The 14,327-nt window shown below is 57.7% G+C and overlaps 1 long non-coding RNA gene across 1 annotated transcript; it reads left to right on the plus strand.

The window, feature by feature from the left end:
* Position 1: 1 nt before the first annotated feature.
* On the plus strand, positions 2 to 8,783 carry LOC129401952 (uncharacterized). The gene is made up of 3 exons (XR_008628464.1): positions 2 to 314; positions 6,167 to 6,337; positions 8,649 to 8,783. It is a non-coding gene; the product is annotated as an uncharacterized LOC129401952 (long non-coding RNA).
* Positions 8,784 to 14,327: the final 5,544 nt, after the last annotated feature.

Below are 14,327 nucleotides of genomic sequence, written 5' to 3' on the forward strand. Positions count from 1 at the left end.
CCCGGGCCCTGTGCGCGCGGACCAAGGGCGTGGATGGGCGTCCTTGAGGGTCCGAGGAGGAGGCCTGGCGTCATGATGTCCCGAAGAAGCCCCTAGAGGTATTCTGTTGGCCAGGGGAGGGAGGTCGCGCTCGGACCCCCTCAGCAGGGTTGCAAACGGCGAGTGGGGTGCTGCAGCTCCAGCAGCGCTTCTGCCACGCCCCCTGTCCCGGCCCGACCTCTAGGCCCAGGTGGGGGGGTGATCCACATACAGCAGGAGCCTCCTGGGTGCTCCCAGGCATCACTCTCCAAATGGGCCTGTGGGCACCTGGCCAGGTAAGTGGAGACCCCAGGCTCGCACCACGGGTGCGTCAAGAAGGTGCGCCTGGCTGGGGAGAGCGGGGGGCAGTACTGGGCACAGGCGTGTTAGAGGTGGCCTGTGGCAGGTGTATGAGACGCTGTGTACCTGGCACAGATGTATCCGCTCCAGTGGACAGGCACAGGTACCAGCATACACATGTCATCTGCTAATGGTTCGCGGGCATCTATCAGGGAATCTGTTGGGTGTCCACTTGCTGATAAGGAAAACAGGAATCTGACTAAGCGGTCACATGACCTGTCAGGCACCTGAGGGGTGGGGCCGGGCTTGGAGTGGGATGCACAGAACAGAGCCATGTGTGCCTAGTCCCCCCACTGTCCCTTTACTGACCCTCCAGTCTCCACTGTCACCCCACTGCCCCCCGCCCTGCACTCCATCTGGCCTGGCCCCAGCGACGCCTCCTCCAGAGTCCCAGACAGGTGGCACATGCACTTCCCTAGGCCAGCGGGGCCCCTGCGTCCTGAGGCTCCTCCCAGCCAGTGCCCCTGAGCCTGCCACCAGGAAGACCAGGGCTGGTGCACGACCCGCTATTCTGATGCAGGGCTGGTCCAGGGGCTGGTGCTGGTTCTGGGCTGGGCTGGTCCAGGGGCTGGTGCTGGTTCTGGGCTGGGCTGGTCCAGGGGCGGTGCTGTCAGCATGGAAAGGGTGAAGACCGCCATTCTCGAAAGTTTGCTTCCTGCAGCTGTGAGGCTTCCGACTGCAGCTGTGGACAGACAGGCATACCCTCCTGCGAGGCAGGTATCAGGGGACCAGGTATTGCGAGAAGCCCAGGCCTACCTCCCCGGGAGCAGCCCAGCACCCGAAGGCCAGGGCATCCCTGGAGGTCTGAGCACGTGCGTGGGGCAACCTCCACAGTCTACGGTCATAAAATAGCGCCTCTGTGGAGAACCCTGGGCCGGGCAGGCAGACAGATGTGAACCCTGGGCCACGACTGAAGTGTGGTGGCACGTGTGAGGGATGAAGGACGACTGGTGTGAGGTGGCACGTGTGACGGGCATCCTGCCTCCCAGCAAGGAAAGCCGACCGACTCACCAGCCTGGAAGAGGCTGCCCAGACCACGTCGTGGTCCCAGAATCAGTGACCATGCCTTTGAAATAAGGCAGCCAGAAAATTTCAGGCTGAATTAAAGACTGGCTGGGGGGGAGGGTGTAAAAAAAAAAAGACTGGGGGATATCCCAGATTATCCACGGGCCCTTAAAGGGATCACAAGCCTCCCTGCTTTTTTTTGCCATGCCAAGGGTCAAACCTGCATCAGGCTTGAACTTTTCCCCAGAGCCCGCTGTAGCCCAGGGAATGCAGCCTGAGCTGTGCACACAGCAGCACCCCGAACACTGGCACTCGCAAGCTCCTGGGGAAGCTCACATCAAGGGCTCCCCAGAAGCCCCTGCCAACACCCGGATACCTCCATAGGGCTGCCCAGTCCTGCGGTTTGGTGCTTGGGCCTGGGCATTGCCAGGAACCGCCAGGGCCACTCCGGGCACTGCTGGCAGGGTCGTGTGGTCTGAGGGATCAGATGCCTGGTGCGAATATCATCACTGGAGCCAAACCAGCACCTAGGTTTGGACGCAGTGAAAGTGACTCGGATGCTGCCTCCAGAGCAGAGGGTGTCTGCCCAGCCGCCTGCTTGCCACTCTCAGCCCCACAAACAGAGCAGAGCTGACCCCTCTGCCCGCAGCGCCCCAGCCAGCTGGCCACAGATGGTGTGGTTGCCCTGGCAGCTTTTCCAGCCTGTCAAAAAGCGAGGTACCGAGAAGGAGACGTGGTCAGGCAGGAGAGGGGCTGCTGGGGACCTGGGAGGAAGTGGGGCCGGGAAGGCCTGAGTCACTCTTCAGGGAAATCCAGGGCACCCCAAACTGAACTGGAAGGAGGTAGGAGGGGGACGCAGCAGCCCAAGTGCCCACAGACTGGCCTGGGGCCTTGGCCGCCTGGGACACCAGGGGCTGCACCAAATGGCACCATGTGCACCAGGCTCCCATACAGACGGGGCCACAGAGCAGGGCCAGCGCAGACATGAGCCGGGAAAAGCGGCCAGGGTCACTGCCACAGCCAGCCTTCACCAGCCTCCAGCCCCGTCCCGCTGGGCGCCTTACGCCCGGGAGACGAGAGGTGGTGGGGACTGGCTCTAAGACAGGAAGGAAGAACAGAGCCTGACTGGCCAGCTCCAAGTGGCCGTCTCAGTGGCTCCGTAGGAGCAGCTCTGAGGCTGAGACACCGCAGGGCAGGGGCAGGGCAGGGCTGTGAGGGGCGGGTGGAGGGAGTGCTGGGTGCTCGATGTGCCTGAGGCCATTCAGGAGCCACTCCCACCACTGTCCCTGCCAGGGTTCTCAAAGCCTGTGCCCACTGCCTGGCCTTCCTCAGAGGCCCGCGCCTGGCTTTCCTGGAGGGCAGTGACTGGGCACTCACCTGCCCCGCCCCTTGGCCTGCAGTGTGTGAGCTGCAGAACAGCTTCAGGAAGCAAATGTGGTTCTTCTGTTTGTCAGAGGATTGCACAAATAAACCTACTGACAGTGCCTCGCTGGCCATGTGGTTCCTGCCTGTGCTTGTGGGGCGGGCAGTGAGGCTGAGGAGGCAGAGTCCGGACAGACTGGAGGCCCCACAGAGTGCAGCGGGGTGGAGCGCGAGCTTTGTGTGCAGAGGGTTTTTTTTTTTTAATTTTATTGATTCCCCGTGAGATAGTTACAAGCTTTCATGTCTGGGTTACAATCACACAGTGATCAAACACCCATCCCTCTACCAGTGCACTTCCCCACCACTATCCCCAGTATACCCACCCTTTCCCACGCTCCCTCTGCCTCTATGGCAGACAGTATTCCCCATACTCTCTCTACCTTTGGGCATTATGGCTTGCAACACAGACACTGAGAGGTCACCATGTTTGGTCCATTATCTACTTTCAGCACACATCCCCCATCCCAACTGGTTCCTCCAACCGTCATTTTCTTAGTGATCCCTTCTCTATTCCTGCCGCCCTCTTCCCGCCTACTTGTGAGGCAGGCTTCCAACTATGGAACAATCTTCCTGGCCCTTCTATCTACTGTCCTTTGGTGTCAGTCCTGTGTTACGTTATTTTATACTCCATAAATGAATGCAGTCCTTCTATGTCTGTCCCTCTCTTTTTTGACTCATTTCACATAGCATGAGACTCTCCATGTCTATCCACTTATAAGCAAATTTCATGACTTCATCTCTCCTAACAGCTGCATAGTATTCCATTGTGCAGATATACCAAAGCTTCTTTACCCAGTCGTCTGTTCTCGGGCACTCGGGTTGTTTCCAGATTTTAGCTATTATGAACAGTGCTGCAATGAACATATAGGCACAGATGTCATTTCTACTGTGTGTGCAGAGGGTTTGATCCTTCCGGAGACGTGTAGCACTGCTTGGTCTCCTGAGGACTGAACAATGATTTGGGCTGAAACGACAGCTCATCAGGAAGTGCTGAGTGCATGCAGGAAGTCCAGGCTGATACCTGGAACCACAGTCCCCTTGAGCACCCCTGATGGCAACCCCCCAAGCACAGAGCCAGGAGTAAACCCTGAGCACCACCAGGTAATGGCCCCTCCCCAACAAAACAGAAACAAACACAGGCCGGCTGATAAGCAGCCCCTGTGGAGCCCCTTCCCAGCTGCAGGGACCAGGGAGGTTCAGGAGCACAGGACGGGTGGAGGGCGCCTGGCCCAAGCTGGCACCCAAATGGAAAGCACTTTCAGATGTATGACTGGCTGCCAGTTGAATGAACACAGCCAGGCCTCATCACACGTCTGCTAACATTGATAACTGTCATGTTGCCTGGTCCCACCTTTGCATCATCCACAAACCATGACACTGTCTTTCCCTGTCAGGACTCCTGACAATCTCATCCATAAAAACACACCAGTTGATGCCTCCACAGAGTGTGAGTGAAGGTCCCCCACCCCACCTCACATCCCCACAGAGTGTATCACCCCATCCCACCTCACATCCCCACAGAGCGTCAGGGTCACCCCGTCCCACCTCACATCCCCACAGAGCATCAGGATCGACCCGTCCCACCTCACATCCCCTCAGAGCATCAGTATCATCCTGTCCCACCTCACATCCCCACAGAGCGTCAGTATCATCCTGTCCCACGTCACATCCCCTCAGAGCATCAGTATCACCCCATCCCACCTCACATCCCCACAGAGCGTCAGGATCACCCTGTCCCACCTCACATCCCCTCAGAGCGTCAGTATCATCCTGTCCCACCTCACATCCCCTCAGAGCATCAGTATCACCCCATCCCACCTCACATTCCCACAGAGCATCAGGATCACCCTGTCCCACCCCTCATCCCCTCAGAGTGTCAGGATCACCCTGTCCCACCCCTCATCCCCTCAGAGTGTCAGGATCACCCTGTCCCACCTCACATCCCCTCAGAGCATCAGTATCACCCCATCCCACCTCACATTCCCACAGAGCGTCAGGATCACCCTGTCCCACCTCACATCCCCTCAGAGCGTCAGGATCACCCTATCCCACCTCACATCCCCTCAGAGCGTCAGGATCACCCCGTCCCACCTCACATCCCCTCAGAGCATCAGTATCACCCCATCCCACCTCACATTCCCACAGAGAGTCAGGATCACCCTGTCCCACCTCACATCCCCTCAGAGCGTCAGTATCATCCTGTCCCACCTCACATCCCCACAGAGCGTCAGGATCACCCTGTCCCACCTCACATCCCCTCAGAGCGTCAGTATCATCCTGTCCCACCTCACATCCCCACAGAGCGTCAGGATCACCCTGTCCCACCTCACATCCCCTCAGAGCGTCAGTATCATCCTGTCCCACCTCACATCCCCACAGAGCGTCAGGATCACCCTGTCCCACCTCACATCCCCTCAGAGCGTCAGTATCATCCTGTCCCACCTCACATCCCCACAGAGCGTCAGGATCACCCTGTCCCACCTCACATCCCCTCAGAGCGTCAGTATCATCCTGTCCCGTCCCACCTCACATCCCCCACAGAGTCAGTGTCACCATGTCCACCTGAATCTCCATGGAGCATGTCACCCCATCCCAATGCCCATCACCACAGAGCATGAGTGAGGTCACCCCATCTTTCCATTCTGGCTGGGGTCTGTGAGTGCAGGTGAGTTCTGTATAGGGGAAAGTTTCTCCTGGACACTGCATGTATCTTTGACCCCCAACCCTCAGAACCTTGTGCCCAGGTGGTGGTGCTCAGCTTGGCTCTGTGACCCTGGACTGGCCCAGACTCGTCCGTGACCCCCAAATCTTCCCATGTGTAAAGTACAGAAAGTGCAGAACAAAAACAGTGCTGCAGAGGGTCCAGGGTGACCTCCAGCAGCTGATCCTGGGGCCACAGTCCAGACAGGACAAAAGGGCAACCCTGGGCCATGCTTGAAAGCTGGCTGTGGTGGGCCTGGTTGCAGGGCACACCATCTCCACTTGTTGGCCGCTGCTGTAGACCAGAGACCCCAGGAGACCAGCCAGGGCATGGAGCAGAGCCATGTTCCCTGTGAGCAGACACAGGACGTGGTGGCCACATCTGGGGCACAGCTGTCTTTGCCAAGCGCCCAGACACCGAGTCTCCACAAGAACAATCACGAGAACTCCTGCTAACTGGCTTCTGCCCTCACCTCCCTTGCTGGTGAGCAAGAACCCAGCAAACCGGAGGAACTGGCCCAGCAGCCTCTGCCGCTCCCTGCTGGACCATGAGCACCTGGGCAGCTGTGATGCAGGGAGGCCACGCCCTGCCCTGGCATCCACTGCTCACTGACGTGCCCAGGCAGTGGGCACACAGGCTCTCCACCTCTCCCCTCTGCAGCCCCAGTACAGGCCAGTCGCGCCGACATCTTGCTCCAGAGCCAGCAGGGCTGGCAGCCAACGGCCAAGCAGGCCCCTGGTCCCTGCACCCTGGGGTCCCTGTCTGCCTGAGCCCCCCAACATGGATGTGCAGAGTACCGAAGCCCCCCGCAGTGACCTGCTGCAGGACCTGGTGAGTGGGGCCCCACTCTGGACTCAACCCCCAAAGTACACCGGGGTCTGGTGTGGGCCAGGGTGGGCTGGGGGGCACCGCACTGAGGGGGGACTTCGCCACATCAGAGGGAAGTCCCAGGCAGCGCTGCCCTCAGAGGAACAGCCCCCCCACTGCACCCCACCCACCCCTTCCTCTGCCAAAGCAAGGCCAGCATTGGAGACAAGACCACCAGCTGGAGAGCAGGAGGGGAGTGAGGGACCAGGTGGGAGCAGGTGGGGGAGCGGGCGGGGCGGGTTGGGGAGCAGGGACGGGGATCGGACAGAGCTGGCAGGCTGTGGGTGCCCCCCATGCAGCGACAGACGGGCCCCTGTGCTTCCAGGCCTATGGGGAGTGTCCTCCCTGCTGGCCAGAGACAGGTCCCAGTGGCGCTGATTCAGTTTCACCCTTCAAGACATGTAGGAGCCACACGGTGCCCACCCCAGTGCCAGCCGTCCCACTGCCCCCAAGCCCCCAGCCTTTCCAGTCGGGCTGCCAGCTCACTGACCTTAGCTGCTGGCAGGCCTCAGCAGGCGACGCCGTCTGTAACTGGTTCTCCCCACTGGCTGTCCCTCCGAGTCACCGCAGGCTCCTCTGTGTCCTGTGTCAAGCGCAGTAGCTTCATGGTGGCAGTTCTGGCCACTGAGCAGAGCCCACGACCCCTCACAGTCCCCTCGCCCTCTCCCTGTCTGCTCAGCAGTCACTCCTGGTCTGCCTCAGGAGTCCCTCCCTGCTGTCCTGGGGCTCCGGCCCTACGAGTCCTCTCGTGATGGCAGACTGTGGCCTGGCCACTGTGAACTCCGGGTGCAGGCACCCCCGCGACTGGGTCATGTTCTCAGTGGCTCCTGCCCTGGGCCACTCTGCACTGCTGGTGGGGACCCTAGGCACAAGCAGAGGCTCCTGTCCTCTGGGTGAGAGCCCAGGTGTGGTGCCGCGGACCCTCTGGCATTCCCACCTTGGAGGGGGGCCCACTGGCAGGTCTTGGACACTGTTGCCAGCGGTTCAGTCCAATGCCCGAGGCTATAGTGCTGCGCAGGCCCATGGTGCTGGCGACACCCAGAACCCCCAGCAGTGCTTGGAGTACCCAGACCCCTCCTGCAGTGCTCCGGGCTGGGAGCCTGCGAGGCTGTGCCCTGACCACTGCGCAGCTGTGTCCATGTCTAGGTTGTCCTTCACAGCCTCAGCCCCGCAGCACGGCTCCCAGATGAGCCACTGGTGCTGGTGCGGGCCGGGGTGGGAATCTAACTCAGGGTCTCACGTGTGCAGCACACGTGCTCCACAGCAGCCCCCTCAGGCCTCCCCTCCCAGCTGCCCCGGGGTTAGGTTCTCCTCTGCGCTCTTCTAAGTGGAGATGGCCCGTGTAAGCAGACTTAGGGGACAGCCCTGACCAGCGGCTCTTTCTGTGCCTGGTGGCCATGGTGCGGGCAGAGTCCGCGAACAGCATCAGGGGGTCCGCCCGGAGCCTGCGGAACCAGGGCTCCTCTGCATTTCTGTACCTCCTTTGCATGGACACCCGGAGGGCATGTTGTGCATATGAATGTGGGCATATGTGTGAATGTGTGTATGTGTGTGAGGGTATGTGTGACTGCGTGTAGGTGCATGAATGTGAGTATATGTGTATGAGTGAGTATATGTGTATATGTGTATATGTGTACGAATGTGAGTATATGTGTATGAGTGTGTGGGGGTGAACGTGTGATTGCGTGTATTTATGAGTGTGATAGTATGTGTATGAGTGTGTGTGTAACTGTGTGTGTTATGCATGTGTGTGGTGGAATAAATTGTGGGTGTATGGGAATATATATGTGTGTATGTGTATGGGTATACATGAATATGCGTGTGGGTAGAAGTGAGTGTGAGAATGCAAATGTGTGCATTGTGTTTATCTGTGAGCACATGCGTGTTAGTGAATGTGTGTGTATGTATATATGTATGTGCATGAATGCGTGTTTTGCAGTGATGGGAGCTGAGGGTCGAGACTGCTTATTCTCCTAGCCATGCGCTATTTTTGTTTTTATGTGCACCCTCCACCAGGTAGGGGATGCCACGAGATGATCCCAGCAGCGCTGGGGGAGGGCACATGGAGCCTGTGCCTGCAGCGTGTGCTCCTGTCCGCCAGCTGTCTCCCTGGCCTGCCCCTTCTGCTCTGGCCATCTCTCAGCGCTGCTGCTGGCCACTCTCCTCCGCCTGGGCACAGGGTGCGGTGCCTCCCAGCCCTCTCTGCTCCAGTCCAAGGGCTCCATGGTGAGCAAACACCATAATCTGTTGTCTGTGGTTCTTTTGTTTTTTCCAGGCAGAACATCGATTTCAGGAACTTGAACAACACTTTCAAGCTCTGACTGCAAACTTAAACCTCAGAAATATCCTTTTCTGTCTCCACATGGTGACACTTGACGGTCCAAGGCCAGGGACTCTTGTCTGCTGAGCAGGTAACTGGGACTCACCTGTGGCGTCCTGACAGGCTGGCCAGGGCACAAGGCCCTTCCCTTCTACCTGATCAGCAGCAGGCACTGCATCCAGCAAAGACCCGCTGGGGGCGAGAGCAGCTAGGGGGCTGTCCACTAGCCTGAGTTAATGTGTGGCTGCACTGGCCCGGGAATGGCCAGGATGTCACAGGGGCACCAGCTCTGTGTGCAGGAATTCCAACAGAATTAAGGTGCAAAGTGTGCTTCCGAGCTGAGCAAACCCAGACAAGGTCCTGCCCTGGAGACTTTGCTGGAGATGAGGGTCTCACCTTGGGAGCTGTGTGAGGTCCTGAGCCCCAAGCTAAGGCACACACGGAATGCGTGCAGCAGCTTGCAAGAAACAGTTTACCTTCGACTTTGAATTCTGCGGGTAGGTTCTGACAGGGACAAAATGATTTTTAAACACAAGAAAATGAAGTGATAGGGAGGCTGGGTCTTAGGGTTCATTTCCACACACCATCAACACTGGTGAAGACTGGGCCCAGCCACCAGACAGCCTCAGCTCCCGGATCTGCCTCCAGGCAGGGGAGCTCAGCTCAGAGTTCAAAGCTGTGGACATGAGAGCAGGGCCCAGCAGGGTGAGGACAGCAGGAGCCGGCCCGAGAGGCACCTCCTTAACTCTGGGCACTGGACGGGATGGGGGCGCGGCTGCAGGCCTTGCAAAGGGACGTGGACGAGCTGATGCTGCAGGCGGGGGTGCCAGACTCTGCACAGGAGCCACAGGTAAGGCGGGACCAGGACCCCGCACACTCCCCTCAACTGTGCCTCAGAACTGTCCTCTCGGAAACCAAATGCCCTGGACGCTGGCTGTGGGCACCACTGTTCCACCCTGTGCTATGGGAGCCGTGTTCACACAGCTGGGAACACGTATGAGACGTAGGTTCCACCCCAGTGCTCCAAAAGCAGACATCTACAGATGCTCTTCTAATCTGATGGCTAGCTGCGCTGGCAGTCCCTTCCCAGGAACGACTCCAAAGCAACCCTTCCTTGGGCAGAGTGCAAAGGGCAGGCGCGTGCCTGGAGAGCGCCGCTGGAAGGACTCTCAGCACTGACAGGTGTTCCCAAAATAAAAAAGACAAGAACCCAGCAAAAGCCCTCTGCTATCAGGAACTGTATTTTCTAAAAGTATTTCTTCAATCCATCTCAAATTAGTCTCCAGAGGTCATGTGTGTTTGACCTTTGCCAAGATCTATGTATCAAGTAGCTTCTGTTAGAGGCCATGACCCATGGCCCATGCAGATGCAGACGTGGAGTCCTTCCTCCCACCACCTGAGGGCTCCTGATTACCCACCGTGGCCCCTGTGGTGCAAACACTCCTGCTCCCGTGAGGGCCACACTCAGAACTGAAGGTGACTGCAGATGACGCGGCCCAAAGGCCTTAGGTCTCATCCAGGTTCCTGAGCTTGTGATGCATTTAGACACAGCGTGGAGATTCATGCTGTACTGACATTCCGAACGTGTGAGTGAGTTTAGGAGGACCAGCCAGATGCTTGTGTTTTCTGTTTATCCTGCCCTACCCACTACTACCAAAGGCACAGGCAAATCACCCGCTCACACTGTCGCGCTAAAACTAGACTGTCAGGCACCCCAAGGCCTGTACAGGTGAGGCGCAGAGCTGTACTCACACAGCCCCTCCCCGCCAGACCAGAAACTGAGCTTCCACCCAAGCGGAGGCCACAGCTGTCCCAGGTGGCCCGAGGGAAGCATGTGGCCCTTCCCTTCACAAGACCTCAGTTGGCTGCTTTGTATCTGGTTAGGAACCCAGGAAACATTAGGCACCACCTTCACGCGTCAGTGGCCAGATAGTCCACCTCTATAAAGCTCGCGGAGGGGCTGGAGAGACAGGACGGGGTTAAGGAATATGCCAGAAGCAGCCGGGTCCAGTCTGACCCCAGCACCACGTGGTCCCCCGGCCTCACTGGGGGCAGCACTGGAGGCCCCCAGTCACCTGCCACCTCTGCCTGAGAAAGTCACTGGGCTAGCTGACCAACAGTCGGCTGGAAGGGCACTGGGACCACTTGGGAACCCCCCAAACTTGGCAAAGTCATTAAAGCTTGTGCTGAAGAGAACATGAGGCAAACACGGGGCCTAGGGCGGGCCCGAAAAGCGTGATCTCTCCGAGCGCCCCTGCCCTAACTCCCCGTTTCCTTCCAGCGCCCCGTGCTGGGACCAGGAAGAGCTTTCCAGCACTGAACCTGTGCCACACGGAGCCAGCGCTGGCACCACCCGGCCCAGGACCCAGGCCAGCTGTTCTGAATAAATGAATTCCATGAGTTTCCAAACGCTTTGCAGTCTCATGTGCTTCTTGTGGCTGGATCTGAGCGGTGCGTGCGACCTTGGCCCCGGAGCCTGAGAGTGTGCACTGTCACGGGTCATCGGGGTATTCCCACAGTAGTGACACCAAAGGGGGCTGAGGCCAACTCAGGTGCTCCCTGACCGCTGGGCCTCGGCTCTTCTCTCCTACCAGCACCGACTGTCAGGTGAGATGCTGAGGAAGCCTCAAGCCCCTTCTGCATTTTACCTGAGCAGCCAAGCTTGGAGTGTGGGGTCTGGGAGCCTGCGGGACACAGGCTTGGAGGGGCTATGTGTGGCAGATGCTCCCTTGCTCTAGAATGTCCCAGAACGTCTGTGTCAGCGGCACAGACCACCTGTCCTGCACCTGTCTGTCTCTCGGGTGTTCTGAGTCACACGCAGCTAAGGCTCATCAGTAGCAGCTGTGCTGTGTGACTTCCTTCCATCTGGCCAGTGCTGTTTCCAAGGTCCAGCCAGGAGTGTGTTCCTGTGTCTGTTCCCAAGTGTGTGTCACTCTGAGCCCTGGCCCTGCTCTGCAGCTCAGGTTTCTGCCCTGTCAGCCCTGGGTCTGGGCCCAGGACTCTGCCTCAGGCCACCAGGAAGGGGGCGGGGAGCCCCACTTACTCCCCAGAGACCCAGGACAGAGCCTGGCCAGTCCCTGCTCATTCCAGCCTGAGGCAAGCAGCCTGGTGTGTGGTGAGCAGGAGTCGTCACTGCAGACCTGGTGCAGAGCCCATGTGCTCTTCAGCTGACGGTGACTGTCTCTTCTCTGGACTCTACCGCAGGTGATGTAAGGATCTGAGAAACATCCCTGAAGAGCTTAGGGAGAGGCGGCTAGCACAACAGGTACCCAGTAGGCATGTGGAATGAAGTGATCATAAACCCACTGCATTGTTGTTGCAAAGCACTGAGTTACTAAAAGTCAAATTGTTACCATTTGGCTGGAGCGATAGCACCGTGGGTAGGGCGTTTGCCTTGCATGCGGCTGAACTGGGTTCGATTCTTCTGTCCCTCTCGGATAGCTCAGCAAGCTACTGAGAGTATCCCGCCCCCACGGCAGAGCCTGGCAAGTTACCCTTGGCATTGGCATATTGGATATGCCAAAAACAGTAACAAGTCTCACAATGGAGATGTTACTGGTGCCTGCTAGAGCAAATTGATGAACAGTGCTACAGTGCTACATTCTTGTTACCAAGAAACATTTATTTTTGGTTAGTTTTGTTACCAAACATTTATGTGGTGGTGTTGAGAACCAGCGGGAGGCAAGTGAGCTCCTGCTGAACCCCAGCCCCAGGTTTCTATTTTCAAAAAGGGGCTAAAGCTGTCAATGAAAGGCAGAATCCCAGGCCACACAATTCTCCCAGTGAAAGCCAACGATCCGTTTGGGTGTGTCAACTTGATAACCTTTTCCTCATCTCAAGAAGCTGACACCTCCGTCTCCCATTGCTCATCCCGTTCCTCCATCTCAGCAGCCTTTTTTTTTTTCCGCTTTTTTTGGGGGGGTCATACATGGCGATGCTCAGGGGTTACTCCTGGCTCTGCACTCAGGAATTACTCCTGGTGGTGCTCAAGGAGACCCTATGGGATGCTGGGAATCGAACCCGGGTCAGCCGCGTACAAGGCAAACGCCCTCCCCGCTGTGCTATCGCTCCAGCCCCCATCTCAGGTCTTTCATCTTTCTCTCTACCCTGAGTGCTGACCAAGACTGTGTATTTATTGAGGTTGTGGTGCTGGAGACTGAAGTCAAAGCCTCACGCTTACGAGACAGGGTCTCCCCTGTGCCGCCATCCCCCAAGCCTCCACCTCTCCCTCACCTGTGCCCCGGCCTCAGTGCAGCTGTCCCTCTCATTCCACCTCCACGTGGGCACAAGTCACACTCCCTCCCTCTTCTCAACAGACCAGCTCCCTGCTCCGCAGACGTTGAGCTTTCCTCCGTGGGGCTGTTCATGCACCATCACCGTCCACACGCTTGTCTCTGTGTGGACACATATGGCCAACTCTCCTGGCCTCATGCCAGGGACTCACTGGCATTACTGGGTCAAACAGCTTTCTGCCGCCCTTTTTTCTGGTATTGAGATGACACTGGCTTACAAGAGTGAAAATCTGATGGTTTTACTTCTGAGGAGCCAATGTGGCAGCTGCCTCACCTCTCGGCCTCCCAGACTCACCAACACGGACACCTGAAGTCCTAGTCGAGTCATCCCTCCCGGCCCCTCCTGATTTGCATTTTCCAGGTGAGCATCTTTGACCACGGGCTGCTGGTTTTACGTTGCAGAGTGAGTATGAAGCTGATGTACCAGACACGAGGGCACTTGACTTTCCCTACATCCTTCATGAGAGGGCCCGAATGATAGTACAATGGGTAGAGCACTTGCTTTGTACGTGACTGACTCAGGTTTGATCCCCGTACTCCACATGGTCCCTGAGTTTGTTAGGGGTGATTCCTGAGTGCAGAGCCAAGAGTAAGCCCTGAGCGCCTGCTGGGTGTGGCCCAAAGGCCAAAAAACAAACAAAAAAATAAAATTAAAGGGGGCCGGAGCGATAGCACAGCGGGTAGGGCATTTGCCTTGCATGCGGCCGACCCGGGTTTGATCCCCGGCATCCCATATGGTCCCCCAAGCACCGCCAGGAGTAATTCCTGAGTGCAGAGCCAGGAGTAACCCCTGAGCATCGCTGGGTGTGACCCAAAAAGCAAAAATAAATAAATAAATAAAAAATAAGAACAAAACACCCTTCATGAGAGAATTATAGTGCCTAATATTGGGAAAATAAGGGCTGAGAAATTTCAATGTTTCTAATGCTGGCACTCGATCCCAGAGTCTTGTCCACAAGAACCATGTACTCTGCCCCGAGCTGCCCCCAGAGCCCCTGTCCCTGGACTTTGGGTGCACTCCAGCACACACTGGTACAAACAAGTACAAGAGTCCCTCCTATTCTGCCAAAGGTCCAACGGCAGGACAGCAAGCACCCCTGGAGCTCTGGGCCACTCAGGAGCAGCAGCAAACCACACACTCACCCTCGTTCCTTTCCTCGGAGTCTCCACGTCAAGCTCTGGCCAGGAAAGCCCACCCATCCCACCCAGTGCTACAGGAGTAGAAACAACTTTTACCCGGGATAAAGGGTACGCTCTAGACTCCACGAAGCACACAGAAGCATGTCCCAGGCGGTTCCATGACAAAGGCAGGCAGGCTCTGGGCTGGAGCCATGCTGGGCTG

The sequence above is a fragment of the Sorex araneus genome, chromosome 2, assembly GCF_027595985.1.
Source record: "Sorex araneus isolate mSorAra2 chromosome 2, mSorAra2.pri, whole genome shotgun sequence".
NCBI lineage: Eukaryota > Metazoa > Chordata > Mammalia > Eulipotyphla > Soricidae > Sorex > Sorex araneus.